The 16,118-nt window shown below is 41.8% G+C and overlaps 1 protein-coding gene across 2 annotated transcripts in view; it reads right to left on the reverse strand.

Moving 5' to 3' along the window:
* PAFAH1B1 (platelet activating factor acetylhydrolase 1b regulatory subunit 1) overlaps positions 1–16,118 on the reverse strand; it is a 104,483-nt gene that overhangs the window by 44,356 nt on the left and 44,009 nt on the right. The window lies entirely within an intron of this gene.

Consider the following 16,118-nt stretch of genomic DNA (forward strand, 5'->3'; position numbering starts at 1 on the left):
TTAAGGGGTATAATTCACTAAGGACAGGAAATGTAAACTCATTTAAGGCCACAAGATATTCTCTTAAAATTTCTTTACCCACCTGAGGTTTATTCTGGCCTTCCAATAAACCTCCTCCTTAATAGAAATAATAGAAGGAAGGGCGGCACCTGTGGCTCAGTGAGTAGGGTGCCGGCCCCATATGCCGAGGGTGGCGGGTTCAAACCCAGCCCCGGCCAAACTGCAACAAAAAATAGCCGGGCGTTGTGGCGGGCGCCTGTAGTCCCAGCTGCTCGGGAGGCTGAGGCAAGAGAATCGCGTAAGCCCAAGAGTTAGAGGTTGCTGTGAGCCGTGTGACGCCACAGCACTCTACCCAAGGGTGGTACAGTGAGACTCTGTCTCTACAAAAAAAAAAAAAAAGAAATAATAGAAGGAAAATAACTGCTAAGCAGCTGCAATTTGGGGCATCCAAAAGCTTAATGATACCATTAAACTGGCATTCAAGTCTACTAATAGCAATATATATCAAAATAACCATTTTAAAAAGCAATCAGACCATACAAACTTAGAGACTTTCAAACTTTTGTGCTTCTACTTGTGGCTTCCCCTTGACCAATAATACTCTTTCTCTCCATCGTCCCACTTGTCTAAATGATATTAATCCCTTAAATACCAAATAAAATACCCACCCCTTCAATTATTTTTCCAGTCCCACTCACTGTAAATAATCTTTCTTTTGTAGGCTTATGGACCTTTACTTTTATAGTTCTATACATTTACCTTCCTTATAATAAACTCCTTAAGGATATATTTAATTTCTTTTATTCTAAGAAAAACATCTCCCACATTTTAATGTTCAGAAAACCTGGGTGCCTCTTATAAATCATGTAGATATTTAATGTAATAGCATTTCTTCATCCCACCAAAACCTGATGTTAAATGAATGATGTATTACATGATCAATAAAACCTCTCAATGAAAAAACAAAAAATAAAAAACAGATAAATGAAAAGATTTCTACAAGAATGACTTGTAGAAAACTACAAGTCAAATGGATTTAAGAGACAAGGAAAGAAAATTAGCTTTACATGTACTGACCATTATCGGTTAAACAGAGATGAACAAAATAAATTATCCAAAAAATGCTGGAAGATCACTTTAGGAAGGTCTGCTTACGCCAGGAGTGCCTGGGAAGCTGAAGGGCAATATGTTCCAGGACAAAGAGCACCACACCACCAATAGAGCAGAAAGGTGTTCTAAGAGAACATACCCAATTTCAGGGTGGCGCCTGTGGCTCAGCTGGTAGGACACCAGCTCCATATACCGAGAGTGGTGGGTTCAAACCCAGACCTGGCCGAATTGCAACAAGAAAATAGCTGGCATTATGATGGGCGCCTGTAGTCCCAGCTACTAGGGAGGCTGAGGCAAAGGAATCGCCTAAGCCCAGGAGTTGGAGGTTGCTGTGAGCTGTGACACCATATCAAGGGCAATAAAGTGAGACTCTGTCTCAAAAAAAAAAAAGAAAAAAGAGAACATACCCAATTTCAAGCTATTCTAGCTCATTCTTTCCCACAAACAGAACTGTCCTCAAAGATCGTTAGTGAGAAGAAGGATACAACTTAGAGGCTCATGTAAATTTTATTAAAGGGAAGAGGGAAAGGCAACAAAGCAAGTAAAACAGAGGGAAAGATGCTTTAGAGCAGCGGTTCTCAATCTGTGGGTCACAACCCCTTTGTAACAATGAAAATACATCGCAGCATTAGGAATGTTGAGAACCACTGCTTTGGGGGGAATAACCCCAGGAAGCAACAGAAAATTATTGAATACTCCATACTCTCAAAATCAATTTAGAGTGAGTTACACCCAAAATCTGGTGTGATGAAAATAAACATGAGAAAAAGAATACTATGGTACCTAGGCAAAAGCACAGAGAAATATAAAGCTGACCTGAAACTTCCCCACTGCAACCTGTAATTCAGAGGCTATGACAGGTAATAGGCAAAAGTACCAGTTCCAACTTACATACAAATTCAACTTAAGAACGAACGTACAGAGCCTATCTCATTCATAACCCAAGGACCCTCTGTACAACACATCTGCCTTATAAAATGTTTAAACAAACAAACAAAAAATACTTGAACAATACTGCAACAAATCTCCTTTGTGCCACCTTTATCCAATCTCTTTTGGATTGTAGTCAGAGGCAGCTACTGTTGACATTTTAGTGTGCATTCTTTTAGACTTTTATCTGTGCATCTACACACATACAAGCCTTAAAGAGTTGTGTGTATGGGATGTGTGCTTAACACAAATGTATCATATCATCTTAGCAATCTGATTATTTCCCTTAACAATAGATTGTAGAGCTCTTTTCCTGTACATATACATAAATACAAATTTAGGTGGGCGTGGTGGGGACCACACACATAGCCCCAGCTACAAGGAAAGCTGAGGCAGATCACTTGAACCCAGGAGGTTAAGGCTGCGTTTAAGTTATGACTGCACCACTGTGCTCTAGCCTGATTTGACGGAGAGGCCCTATATCTTTTTACAAAATTGTCTGTGCTTTAAGTCTTTATTTAACTTTACAATTTCTTCTGAACGACCTATTCAAGTTTTCTATTTCTTCTTGAACCCATTTTATTTATCTTTTCTTTGAGACAAAGTCTCAAGCTGTCACCCTGGGTAGAGTGTCATGGCGTCACAATTCACAGCAACCTCAAACTCTTGGACTTAAGCGATTCTCTTGCCTCAGCCTCCCAAGTAGCTGGGACTACAGGTGCCCACCACAACGCCCATCTATTTTTTTGTTGTTGTTGCAATTGTCGTTGTTTTACCAGGCCTGGGCCGGGTTCAAACCTGCCAGCCTCCATGTATGTGGCCGGCACCCCACTAACTGAGCTATGGGTGCCACCTTGAACCCATTTTATTATATATTTTCCCAGAAAATTACCCAGGTCATTTAGATTTGCAAAGTTAAAACAACAGCAGGGGTCCCAATCTTTTTGGTGCCAGGGACAGGTTTCATGGAAGACAACTTTTCCATAGACTGGGGTGGGGGGGGGGTAGGTGGTTTTGATATAAGCAAGCAATTTACTTAGAATCTCTGTGCAGTCAAACCTCTCTGCTAACCATAATCTGTATTTGCAGCCACTCCCCACCAGCTAGCATCACAACCTCAGATCATCATACATTAGATTCTCATAAGGAGCGTGCAAACTAGATTCTTCCACATTTGCAGTTCATAGTCAGATTCTCAGTTCTACGAGAATCTACAGGTATAGCTGATCTGACAGGAGGTGGAGCTCAGGCAGTGATATTAAGTGATGGGGGGCTGCTGTAAATACAGAAGCATGGCTGATTACATGATAACATCCTGCTTGCGACCCAGTTCCTAATAGTACTGGTCTCTTGCCTGGGGTTGGGGACCAGAGGCTGGAGACCAAAGGAATAGAGTGTTCACATAATTTTAAAAAATCACCTGAGTTCATTTTATGTTATCTTTTTCATCATATTGTTCATTTATATCTTTATCTTAAATAGGTTTTGTCTATTTTATTGGTCTTTTTAAAAAGCAAATTTTTGGTTTTACCATTTTTTTCTTTTTTTGACACAGAGTCTGTCACCCTGGGTAGAGTGCCATTGAGTCATAATGCACAGCAACCTCCAACTCTTGGGCTTAAGCAAGTCTCTTGCCTCAGCCTCCCAAGTAGCTAGGCCTATAGGCACCTGCCACAACGCCTGGCTATTTTTTGGTTGTAGTTGTCGTTGTTTGGCAGGCCCAGGCTGGGTTTGAACATACCAGCTCTGGTGTATGTGGCTGGCGCTCTAGCCACTGAGCTACAGGCACTGAGCCGCCAATTCATTTGTGAATTATAGTTATAGTTTCCATTCTATTGATTTCTGCTTGTATTTATTATTAATTCCTTCCCTCTGCTTCATTAGGCTTTTAGATTTAATAAAGACTACACATATTCTATGTGCTATGTTGGCTCTGACAGGTTTTTGTTATCAATTTCCTCATTATTGTGGATTTGTTCAATCCTTAAGTTTATTTATTTATTTATTTAGAGACAGAGTCTATGTTGCCCTTGATAGAGTGCTGTGCTGTCACAGCTCACGGCAACCCCCAACTCTTAGGCTTAAGCAATTCTCTTGCCTCAGCCTCCCAAATAGCTAAGACCGAGGGCAACCGCCACCATGCCTGGCTATTTTTAGAGAGAGGGTCTCGCTCTTGCTCAGGCTGGTCTCCGAACTTGTGAGCTCAGGCAATCCACCTGCCTCAGCCTCCCAGAGTGCTAGGATTACAGGTGTGAGCCACTGCACCCGTCCATATATTGTGTGCATATATATATATATATATATTTTTTTTTTTTTTGTAGAGTGCCGTGGTGTCACACGGCTCATAGCAACCTCCAACTCTTGGGCTTACGTGATTCTCTTGCCTCAGCCTCCCGAGGAGCTGGGCCTACAGGCGCCCGCCACAACGGGGCTATTTTTTTGTTGCAGTTTGGCCGGGGCTGGGTTTGAACCCGCCACCCTCGGCATATGGGGCCGGTGCCCTACTCACTGAGCCACAGACGCTGCCCTATTGTATATTTTTAAATGTTGATATGGACGGATTTCTCTTAGTTTTCATTTTGGTATTGATTTTTATATTTAGTGCATTATGGTCAATGAATGAGGCCTATGTGATTTCTACTTTTTGGAAACTGAGATTTTCTTTCTGGCCTAACACATGGCAGTTAAAATTACAGTTCTACTGTATAATTCTGTTTTATAAATCTGAAGAAAAAATGTTCACGGAATTTTTGAAAATACAAAGAAATATCTGAAAGGATGCAGAATACAGAGATATGGTGGGCACCCCAGGAAAGAAGGATTGAGGAGTTTACGGTGGAGGTGGCTAATGCTTAGATTTTGACATACATTACTGTACTTACATTTTGACATATTTTACTTTTGGTAATGCCATTTTGTTTAATGAATAAACTTAAAATTAGAAAACTGATTCTGCCTCTGTTGCTAGTCATGAAATTGGAGTAATTTTAATATTTCCCATTCTCAATATATCTATAAAATATAGATATTTGTCATACCCAGAAAGACATTTTTTCTTATTACTCATGTTTGTAAGCCCCGGAGCAGTAAGAACATAGGAGGCAGGTAACACACATTTGCTGAGCTGAATCATTTAGTAGTACTGTTCAAATTATCTCTTAACTATGTCAAATATGCACTCTCACATCTACCCCTCACATAGCTCAAAGTATTTACAGGGTAACTGCTATCCAACCCATTAGAAATGCTAAAAATGTTATAAAGGTCAATCAAGGTGTTAAAATTTATCTTACTTTGAAGAAGTACATAAACATTTGTTTCCTATGGTAAATATATTCATATTTTCAAAAGCAGTTTACTCTGTGAAAGGCATTTAAAAAATGGGAGAAAAAAAAAATCTCCTGCATTTTATTTCCTTTCTTTCTTTCTTTTTTTTTTTTTGTGGAGACAGAGCCTCAAGTTGTTGCTCTGGGTAGAGTGCCATGGCATCACAGCTCACAGCAACCTCTAACTCCTATTCTCAAGCGATTCTCCTGGCTCTGCCTCCCGAGTAGCTGGGACTATAGGCGTCTGCCACAACACCCGGTTATTTTTTAGTTGCAGCTGTCATTGTTGTTTCGCAGGCCTGGGCTGTATTCGAACCCCCAGCTCAGGTGTATGTGGCTGGCACCTTAGCCACTTGAGCCACAGGCACCAAGCCTTTATTTCCTATCTAAAACCTAGAAGGTACTAAATCTGTCTCCCAGATTTACATTTATATCTTACTGTAAGATGGGCTGGGCAAGACGGCTCATGCCTGCAATCCTAGCATACTGAGAGGCTGAGGAGGGTGGATTACTTGAGCTCAGGAGTTCAGAGACCAGCCTGAGCAAGAGCGAGACCTCATCTCTGAAAAATAGTTGGGCGCTGTGGTGGGCACCTGAAGTCCCAGCTACTTGGGAGGCGGAGCCAAGAGAATCACTTGAGCCCAAGAGTTTGAGGTTGTTGTGAGCTATGAAGCCATTGCACTCAACCCCATGAGTAAGACTGTCTCCCCCTCCCCCACCAAAAATTACTATAAGACAAATTTTCATTGCTTGAACACTTTTAAGTAATTTCTTTTTTTTTTTGTAGAGACAGAGTCTCACTTTATGGCCCTCAGTAGAGTGCTGTGGCATCACACAGCTCACAGCAACCTCCAACTCCTGGGCTTAAGCGATTCTCTTGCCTCAGCCTCCGGAGTAGCCGGGACTACAGGCACCACGCCCGGCTATTTTTTGGTTGCAGTTTGGCCAGGGCCAGGTTTGAACCCGCCACCCTCGGTATATGGGGCCGGCGCCCTACCCACTGAGCCACAGGCGCCGCCCACTTTTAAGTAATTTCTTATTAAAATTTTCTATAAATTTAGTCACCTAAAATTAGGTTCTCCTCCTTCACTTTACTTTTATCTAAATTAAAGATAATTTTGTCCATAATTTATACAATAGTCATTCTGATTATGAGGGTATTCAGTATGACTTCTAGTAAGTTCACACAAAAGCATCTGGAAGAAAAAGATATAAGTTGATGGGACAGCGCCTGTGGCTCAGTTGGTAAGGCGCTGGCCCCATATATCGAGGGTGGCAGGTTCAAACTCGGCCCGGCCAAATTGCAACCAAAAAATAGCCAGGCGTTGTGGCGGGCGCCTGTAGTCCCAGCTGCTCGGGAGGCTGAGGCAAGAGAATCACTTAAGCCCAGGCGTTGGAGGTTGCTGTGAGCTGTGTGAGGCCATGGCACTCCACCGAGGGCCATAAAGTGAGACTCTGTCTCTACAAAAAAAAAAAAAAGATATAAGTTGATGCAGAAACAAGAATGACTAAAACCTAGATGTACTTTCAGTAAAATAAAAGTACACACATCCACACAGTTATTCATTATAATATCATTTTTAATTACAAAATATTGGAAAACTACCTAAATGTCTCAGGATACAAATGAAGAAACTATAGCATACATATAGTTGAGTACTATGTACTTTTTATACAGCTGTTTAAAAAAAAACCTGAAGCTTGCCATGGTGGCTCATGCCCGTAATCCCAGTGCTGGGAAGAAGAGACTAGAGCAGTGGTTCTCAACCTTCCTAATGCCGCAACCCTTTAATACAATTCCTCATGTTGTGGTGACCCCCAACCATAAAACTATTTTCGTTGCTAATTCATAACTGTAATTTTGCTACTGTTATGAATAGTAATGTAAATATCTGATATGCAGGATGATCTTAGGCGACCCCTGTGACAGGGTCGTCTGACCACCAAAGGGGTCGCAACCCACAGGTTGAGAACTGCTGGACTAGAAGATTACTTGAGCCAAGAGTTGAAGTTGAGCTATGATTATTCCACCACACTGCAGCCTGGGCAACAAAGCAAAACTCCATCTCTACTGTGAGGGAAAAAAAAGAGGAAGAGCTGATAGGCTAATACACAGTGAGTGTCAGGAGACACCAGTAAGTGAAGAAAAACAAGTGCAAAAGAACACATATACTGTGCTACCTGTTAAGAAAGACTGGAGAGGCTCGGTGCCTGTGGCTCAAGTGGCTATGATGCCAGCCACATACACCCTGAGCTGGCGGGTTCGAATCCAGCCCAAGCCTGCCAAACAACAATGATGACTGCAACCAAAAAATAGCTGGGCATTGTGGCGGGTGCCTGTAGTCCCAGCTACTTGGGAGGCTGAGGCAGGAGAATTGCTTGAGCCCAGGAGTTGGAGGTTGCTGTGAGCTGTGATGTCACAGCACTCTACCTAGGGTGACAGCTTGAGGCTCTGTCTCAAAAAAAAGAAAAAGAAAGAAAGATTGGAGAAGTTAGAAAACATACAGAGATCGCGCTCTTTTTTTTTTTTTTTTTTAATTTGGCCGGGGCTGGATTTGAACCCGCCACCTCCGGCATATGGGACCGGAGCCCTACCCGCTGAGCCATAGGCGCCGCCCTCTTTTTTTTTTTTTTTAAGAAAAGGGAGCTCACTGGGCGGCACCTATGGCTCAGTCGGTAAGGCACCGGCCCCATATACCGAGGGTGGCGGGTTCAAACCCGGCCTCGGCTGAACTGCAACCAAAAAATAGCTGGGCGTTGTGGCGGGCGCCTGTAGTCCCAGCTACTCGGGAGGCTGAGGCAAGAGAATTGCTGAAGGAGTTGGAGGTTGCTGTGAGCTGTGTGATGCCACAGCACTCTACCGAGGGCCATAAAGTGAGACTCTGTCTCTACAAAAAAAAAAAAAAAAAAAAAAAACCAAAAAAAAAATCCTTAAAAAAAAAAAAGAAAAGGGAGCTCACTATGTTGCCTTGGCTGGTCTTGAACTATAGGCCTCAAGTGATCCTCCTACCTCAATCAATCTCCTGAGTAGCTGGGACTATAGTCACATACCACCATGCCTGGCTATTTTTATGAAACAATGACACTGGTTCCTACAAGGGGTGGAAGTAACATACTGGATAAGATTCAGAAAAGAATAACATTTCTAAGCAGACATTTTTTGTATAGCTAACATCCTGCATATTCGAAAAGTTAAATTAATAAGGGAGAGAAGAGGGAAACCAAAACACTAGAAAATTGAAAAACTAGAACAAATGAACCCCCCAATACATTTCAAATGAATAATACCAACACACAGAGATGGGGGGACAACAAAAAAATAAATCTAAGTTAATTTAAAAACCCAGAATTTGATTATACACCCTTAGTCTTGGGCAAGGTAAATAGAGGAAGAACCGCATATAAATTCTGAACCCCTTCCAGGAAGTCTGTATCAGGGAAACACATCTTTTTAAAAATTATTATGGGTAAATAACAATTGTATCTTTATAGGGTACACGTAATGTTGTGATACAGCAATACAATGTCAATTAATCTTTGTGTTAGGAATATTCTACTTCCACTCTTTTAGTTAAAGTACACCCTAACTTACTGCTTTGTTTTTTTTTTTTTTTTTGAGACAGTCTCACTTTATTGTCCTCAGTAGAATGCAGTGGAGTCATAGTTTACAGCAACCTCCAACTCTTGGGCTCAAGTGATCTTCTTGCCTCAGCCTCCCAAGTAGCTAGGATTATAGGTGCCTGCCACAAGCCGGCCATTTATAGAGACGGGGTCTCGCTCTAGCTCAGGCTGGTCTCGAACTCATGAGTTCTGGCAATCCACCTGCCTTGGCCTCCCAGAGTGCTAGGATTACAGGTGTGAGCTACCACATGGCTTATTTCACTTAACATAATGTTCTCCAGGTCCATCCATGTTGTTGCAAATGGTAGGATTTCATTCTTTTGGTGGCTATATAATATTCCATTGTGTCTGAGTACCACAGTTTGAATAGCCATTCATCCATTAATAGACACTTAGGCTGACTTCAAATCTTGGCTAGTATGAATAGTGATACAATAAACATGGGAGTACAGATGTCTTTCTTATAATACGAATTTCCCTCTTTTGGACATATACCCTACCCAGCAGTGGGATGCTGGGTCATGTGGTAGTTCTGTGTTTAGTTTCTTGAGGAACTTCCATACTGTTCTTCATAATAGGTTGCATGAATTTACATTCCACCAACACTGTACATAGGATCTCCTTTCTCCACATTCTTGCTAACCTGTGTTTTTGGTAAAAGCCATTTTAACTGGGGTGAGATGATTATCTCACGGTGGTTTTGATTTGCATTTCTCTGATGACTAATGATGTTCAGCAGTTTTTATATACCTGTTGGTCATTTGTTAAGTTTTCTCTTTTTTCTTTTTTCCTGAGACAGAATCTCACTTTGTTGCCCTGGGTAGAGTACCATGATGTCATAGCTCACATCAACCTCAAACTCTTGGGCTTCAGCAATCCTCTTGTGTCAGCCTCCTGAGCAGCTAGGACAACAGGTACCTGACACAACGCCTGGGCTAGTTTTTCTATTTTTAGTAGAGATGGGGTCTCACTCTGGCTCAGGCTGGTCTCAAACTCCTGAGCTCTAGCGATCCACCCGCCTCAGCCTCCCAGAGTGCTGGGATTACAGATGCGAGCCACTGTGCTCAGCCATAAGTTTTCTTTTTAAAAATGTTTATTCAGGGCAGCACCTGTGGCTCCGTGGGTAAGGCGCCAGCCCCATATACCGATGGTGATGGGTTCAAACCCAGCCCTGGCCAAATCGCAACAAAAAAATAGTCAGGCGTTGAGGCGGGCGCCTGTAGTCCCAGCTACTTGGGAGGCTGAGGCAGGAGAATCGCCTAAGCCCAGGAGTTGGAGGATGCTGTGAGCTGTGACGCCATGGCATTCCACCAAGGGTGATAAAGTGAGATTCTGTCTCTAAAAAAAAAAAATAATAAATAAATAAATAAATAAATAAATAAATAAATAAAAATGTCTATTCAGCTTCTTTGCCCATTTTTAAATCAAATTATTATTTTTTCCTATTAGGACTCCTTATAAATTCTAGTTATTAATCTGTTGTCAAATGGATAGATTGTAAATATTTTCTCCCATTCTGTAGGTTGTCTCTTCACTTTGTTGTTCTTTTGCAGAAGCTTTTCAACGTGACATGATCCCATTTGTCCAATTTTGCTTTGGATGCCTGTACTTTGGAGTTATTACTCAAGAAGTTCTTAGCCAGACCAAAGTCCTGAAGTGATTCCCCAATGTTTTCTTTTGGTAGTTTCATAGTTTCAAGTCTTACATTTAAGTCTTTAATCCATTTTGATTTGATTTTGTATGTGGTGAGAAATAAGCATCTAATTTCATTCTACATATGGATATTCAGTTTTTCCAGAACCACTTATTAAAGAGACTATCTGTTTTTATGCCAGTACCATGCTGGTTTGGTTACTACAACTGGTAATATAATTTGAAATCAGGTAGTATGATTCTTCCAGTATTATTCTTTTTCTCAGAATGGTTTTGGTTATTCCAGGTCTTTTGTGGTTCTATATAAATTTTAGGATTATTTTTTCTATTTCTATGAAGAATGACATTGGTATTTTGATGGGGATTGCACTGAACGTGTAGATTGCTTTGTATAGTCAGGACATTTTTTCTGTTGTTGTTGAGACAGGGTCCCACCCTATGCCCCTGAGCAGAGTGCAGTGGGCATGGTAGCTCACCGCAACCTCAGACTCAGGCTGTGGGCACCCCGCTGACTCAGCCTCCGGAAGCCGCTGGGATTATAGGCGCTCGCCACGGCGCCCAGCTGGGTTTTTCCATTTTTTTCATGAGTCGGGGTGTCACTGTTGCTCAGGCGAGTCTCGAACTCCTGAGCTTAAGCGATTCTCCCTCCTCAGCCTCCCACAGTGCTGAGATTACAGGCATCGCCCGGCAGTCAGGACATTTTAATAATACTGAGTCTTCTAATCCATGAACATGGATTATCTTTCCATTTTTTGTGCATCCTCTTCAATTTCTTTCATGAATGTTTTATATTTTCATCATAAAGATCGCTGACATCTAGGGAAATAATTCTAAAACAATTTTAATAGTACAGCTTGAGTATCCCTTAGCCAAAATGTCTGGGACCAAAAATGTCTCAGATTTAGTATTTGGGGTAGGGGTAGAGATTCTGGAATATTTGTATATACATTATAAGGTATCGTTACCTAAACATAAAATTCATTTGTTTCATACATACCTTATACACATAACTGGTGCATAATTTTATACAATAGTTTAAATAATTTATGCAACCTGTCATATGAGGTCAGGTATGGAATTTTCTTTTTTTTCTTTTTTTTTTTTTTTTGCAGTTTTTGGCTGGGGCTGGGTTTGAACCCACCACCTCCAGCATATGGGGCTGGTGCCTTACTCTGCTGAGCCACAGGTGCCGCCCAGGTATGGAATTTTCTACTTGTCCTAGGCAAGTCTGCACTAACAGAATTGCAGATTTTGGATTTTTGGACTTGGGATGCTAAATTTGTATTACAGATCAAGCAAATGAGTCAATGTATTGATATTATTGGCAGTCAGACTGTCACTACAGAGGGAAAGAGATATAAATATGGTATGGGAAAAGATAAGAACCATTGTGGGGACAGACCAGAATTGAAAGTATCACTGTAGGCCAAGCATGGTGGCTCATGCCTACAATCCACTTTGGAGTAAGAGCAAGACCCCATGTCTAGAAAAAACAAAAAAATTAGGGTGGCGCCTGTGGCTCAGTGGGTAGGGCACTGGCCTCATATACTGAGGGTGACAGGTTCAAACCCAGTCCCGGCCAAACTGCAACAAAAAAATAGCCGGGCGTTGGGGGTGGTGTCTGTGGCTCAATGCAGTAGGGCTTCAGCCCCATATGCCGGAGGTGGTGGGTTCAAACCCAGCCCCGGCCAAAAATTGCAAAAAAAAAAAAAAATAGCTGGGCGTTGTGGTGGGTGCCCGTAGTCCCAGCTACTTGGGAGGTGGAGGCAGGAGAATCGCTTGAGTTCAGAAGTTGGAGGTTGCTGTGAGTTGTGTGACGCCACAGCACTCTACTGAGGGTGATAAAGTGAGACTCTGTCTCTACAAAAAAAAAAAAAAATTATCCTGGTATAGTAGTTTGTGCTAAGGCAGGAGGATCACTTGAGCCCAAGAGTTTAAGGTCGCAGTGAGCTATGATGATGCCACTCTAGCTGGGGAGACAGAGTGAAACTTGGCCTCAAAATAAAAAAAAGAAGGCTCGGCGCCTGTGGCTCAAGTGGCTAAGGCGCCAGCCACACACACCTGAGCTGAGGAGTCCGAATCCAGCCCCGGCCCACCAAGATGGCTTCAACCAAAAAACAGCCCAGCGTTGTGGCTGGCACCTGTAGTCCCAGCTACGTGGGAGGCAGAGGCAGAAGAATCACTTGAGCCCAGGAGTTGGAGGTTGCTGTGAGCTGTGATGTCACAGCACTCTACCCAGGGTGACAGCTTAAGGTTCTATCTCCAAAAAAAAAAAAAAAAAAATTATCACTGTACTTAATGCTTTCTTTCTGAAATAAGTACGTGTACATATATGTACAGATCAGTGGTTTTAAAACTAGGGATGTTGGGCGGCGCCTGTGGCTCAGTGAGCAGGGCGCCGGCCCCATATACCAAGGGTGGCGGGTTCAAACCCGGCCCCGGCCAAACTGCAACAAAAAAATAGCCGGGCGTTGTGGCAGGCACCTGTAATCCCAGCTACTCGGGAGGCTGAGGCAGGAGAATCGCCCAAGCCCAGGAGTTGGAGGTTGCTGTGAGCTGTGTGATGCCACAGCACTCTACTGAGGGTGATAAAGTGAAACTCTGTCTCTACAAAAAAAAAAAGAAAATATATATATATATATATATAAACTAGGGATGTTAGCAATGTCAAGAGACACTGTTCATTGTGCTATCTAGTTGGTTACATATCAGGTATGTTGCTAAACACCAAAAGTGTACTGCACAGCCCCCATAACAAAGAATTAATTCAAACCCAAAATGTCAACAGCACCAAGAATGAGAAAATCCAGTATATATCTATACCAGGGTGTCTATGTATACATACACATATTTTCTACACACATTTTATACATACATGTATTTTCTAGCCCAGAAACAAAGACATCCCAGCAATAATGTGTTCACCTAGTACCCATATTATGGTCTCTAATGCCATCTCCCACTAAAAGGAAACAAGGCTTGCTGGAGAAATCGCTGATTCTAGGGTTAAGGCAGGACGGGTACATAATAAGCCTGTAACATTTTGTTGCTAGAAAGGAAGTACGATAGAGGCATACAAAAAAAAAAACCAACTAAAGGGACTCCTACGGGTCAAATCTGGGGCAATTCAGGCACCAAAATAGTAAGAATGGTTATAAATGACAAACTATCGAAAATATGAGAACTTAGGAGTTTACAACATTAAAAGATAAGTAAAAAAAAAGAGTAGGGGAAAGAAGATCTCCTGCTTATAATAAAATGATGAGTGCTGACTGGTAAATGCAATGAGTGGTAGTGTTGGAAAATCATCACTTTGCAACCACTGTAGTAAAGAATGGTTCAGGCAAGAATCACCAATGGATGTCAAATCTAGGGGGAAATATTGATAGAAAATAGAATGCAAGGTTTTAAAAAGTATTTCCCCACTTATTTCTTGTAAGGGAAATCACAATAATTATTCATTGGAAAAATCAGGCCTCTTGACTGAGGGATGCTGAGGGGCAGATGTGTCTCTAGATGTGAACTCTAAGAAGAATACAAAGTTATTTATGTAGTATTATGGACAATAACCTGAATCAAATAAGGAAACATTAGATACATCAAAAATGAGAAACATTTTTAAAAAGTTCATTCTTCAAAAATATCATTGAAATGTCTCAGACCAAGTGTGACTAATTGTAAGAATCATGAAAACTAAATACAATATCTGATCTGAACTGACAGCATACCAGAGAAGTAAAAAATGCTATAGGGCGGTGCCTGTGGCACAGTGAGTATGGCGCTGGCCCCATTTACTGAGGGTGGCGGATTTGAACCCGGCCCAGGCCAAACTGCAACAAAAAAAATAGCCAGGCATTGTGGCAGGCGCCTGTAGTCCCAGCTACTCAAGAGGCTGAGGCAAGATAATCACCTAAGCCCAAGAGCTGGAGGTTGCTGTGAGCTGTGATGCCATAGCACTCTACCAAGGGTGACAAAGTGAGATTTTGTCTCTTAAAAAAAAAAAAAAAAGGGTGGTTCCTGTGGCTCAAGGGAGTGGGGTGCCAGAGGTGGTGGGTTCAAACCCAGCCCTGGCCAAAACTGCAAAAAAAAAAAAAAAAATGCTATAAATTATATAGGCTGGGCACAGTGGCTCACACCTGTAATACTACCACTCTGGGAGGCTAAGGTGGTTGGAATGCTTGACCTTGGGAATTCCAAACCAGCCTGAGCAAAAGCAAGATGCCATCAAAAAAGAAAAACTAGCTGGGTATTATGGCAAGTGCCTATAGCCCCAGCTACTTGGGAGACTGAGGTAATAGAATCTCTTGAGCCCAAGAGTTTGAGGTTGCTGTGAGCTAGGACACCACAGCATTATACCCAGGACACAAAGAAAGACTCTGTCTCAAAAAATATTGGAAAAAAAAAAAACAACCCTATGACTTATAGGACATTACAGGGTCAACTGACAAAACTGGAATACGGAAGATAAATAAAAAACCATGTGTCAATGTTAAATCTAATAAAACTGCTAAGTATACTGCAGTTTTGTTTTGTTTTGTTTTTGAGACAAAGCCTCAAGCTGTCACCCTGCGTAGAGTGTTATGGCATCACAGCTCACAGCAACCTCCAACTCCTGGACTCAAGCGATTCTCCTGCCTCCACCTCCCAAGTAGCTGGGACTACAGGCACCCACCACAATGCCTGGCTATTTTCTGTTGCAGTTGTCATTGTTGTTTGGCAGGCCTGGGCTGGATTTGAACCCACCAGCTCAGGTGTATGTGGCTAGCGCCTTAGCCACTTGAGCCACTGGCGCAGGAGCCAGTATACTGCAGTTTTACAGAAGAATATCCTTATTCCTAGGAAATTAACATTGTATCTGGTGGGTAAGTCTTTCTCTGATATATGCAACTAACTCTCAAATGGTTTAGGAAAAAAATATTGTATATTATACACACACATCCTTATAGAGGACAGATGATAAATGATAAAAAAAAAGTTACCAATAGATGAACGTGGTAAAACATTTGTTACATTAATATTTAATCTTACAACTTTTTAATAGATCTGAAATTATTTCCAAATAAAATGTTTTTTAAACGCCATAGGAAATTTTCTTTTAAATATAGAACATGAAGCTGGGCAAGGTGGCTCACACCTGTAATCTAGCATTTTGTGAAGCTGAGGTAGGTAGATTGTTTGAGTTGAGGAGTTCAAGAACAGCCTAGAGTAAGACACTGTCTCTACTAAAAACAGAAAAACTAGCTGGGCATTGTGGCAGGCACCTGTAGTCCCAACTACTTGGGAGGCTGAGACAAGAGGATTGCTTGAGCCTAGGAGTTTGAAGTTACTGTGAGCTATGACACCATGGCACTCTACCACCCATCTACTCAAGGTGAAAAAGTGAGGCCTTGCCTCAATCAATCTAGAATATGAAGCTAAAATCTGTGTTCTTTGTGTACATAAATGGAATGCTTTAAGATACTATAAAATACCAGTTAT

Source organism: Nycticebus coucang, chromosome 18, assembly GCF_027406575.1.
Source record: "Nycticebus coucang isolate mNycCou1 chromosome 18, mNycCou1.pri, whole genome shotgun sequence".
NCBI lineage: Eukaryota > Metazoa > Chordata > Mammalia > Primates > Lorisidae > Nycticebus > Nycticebus coucang.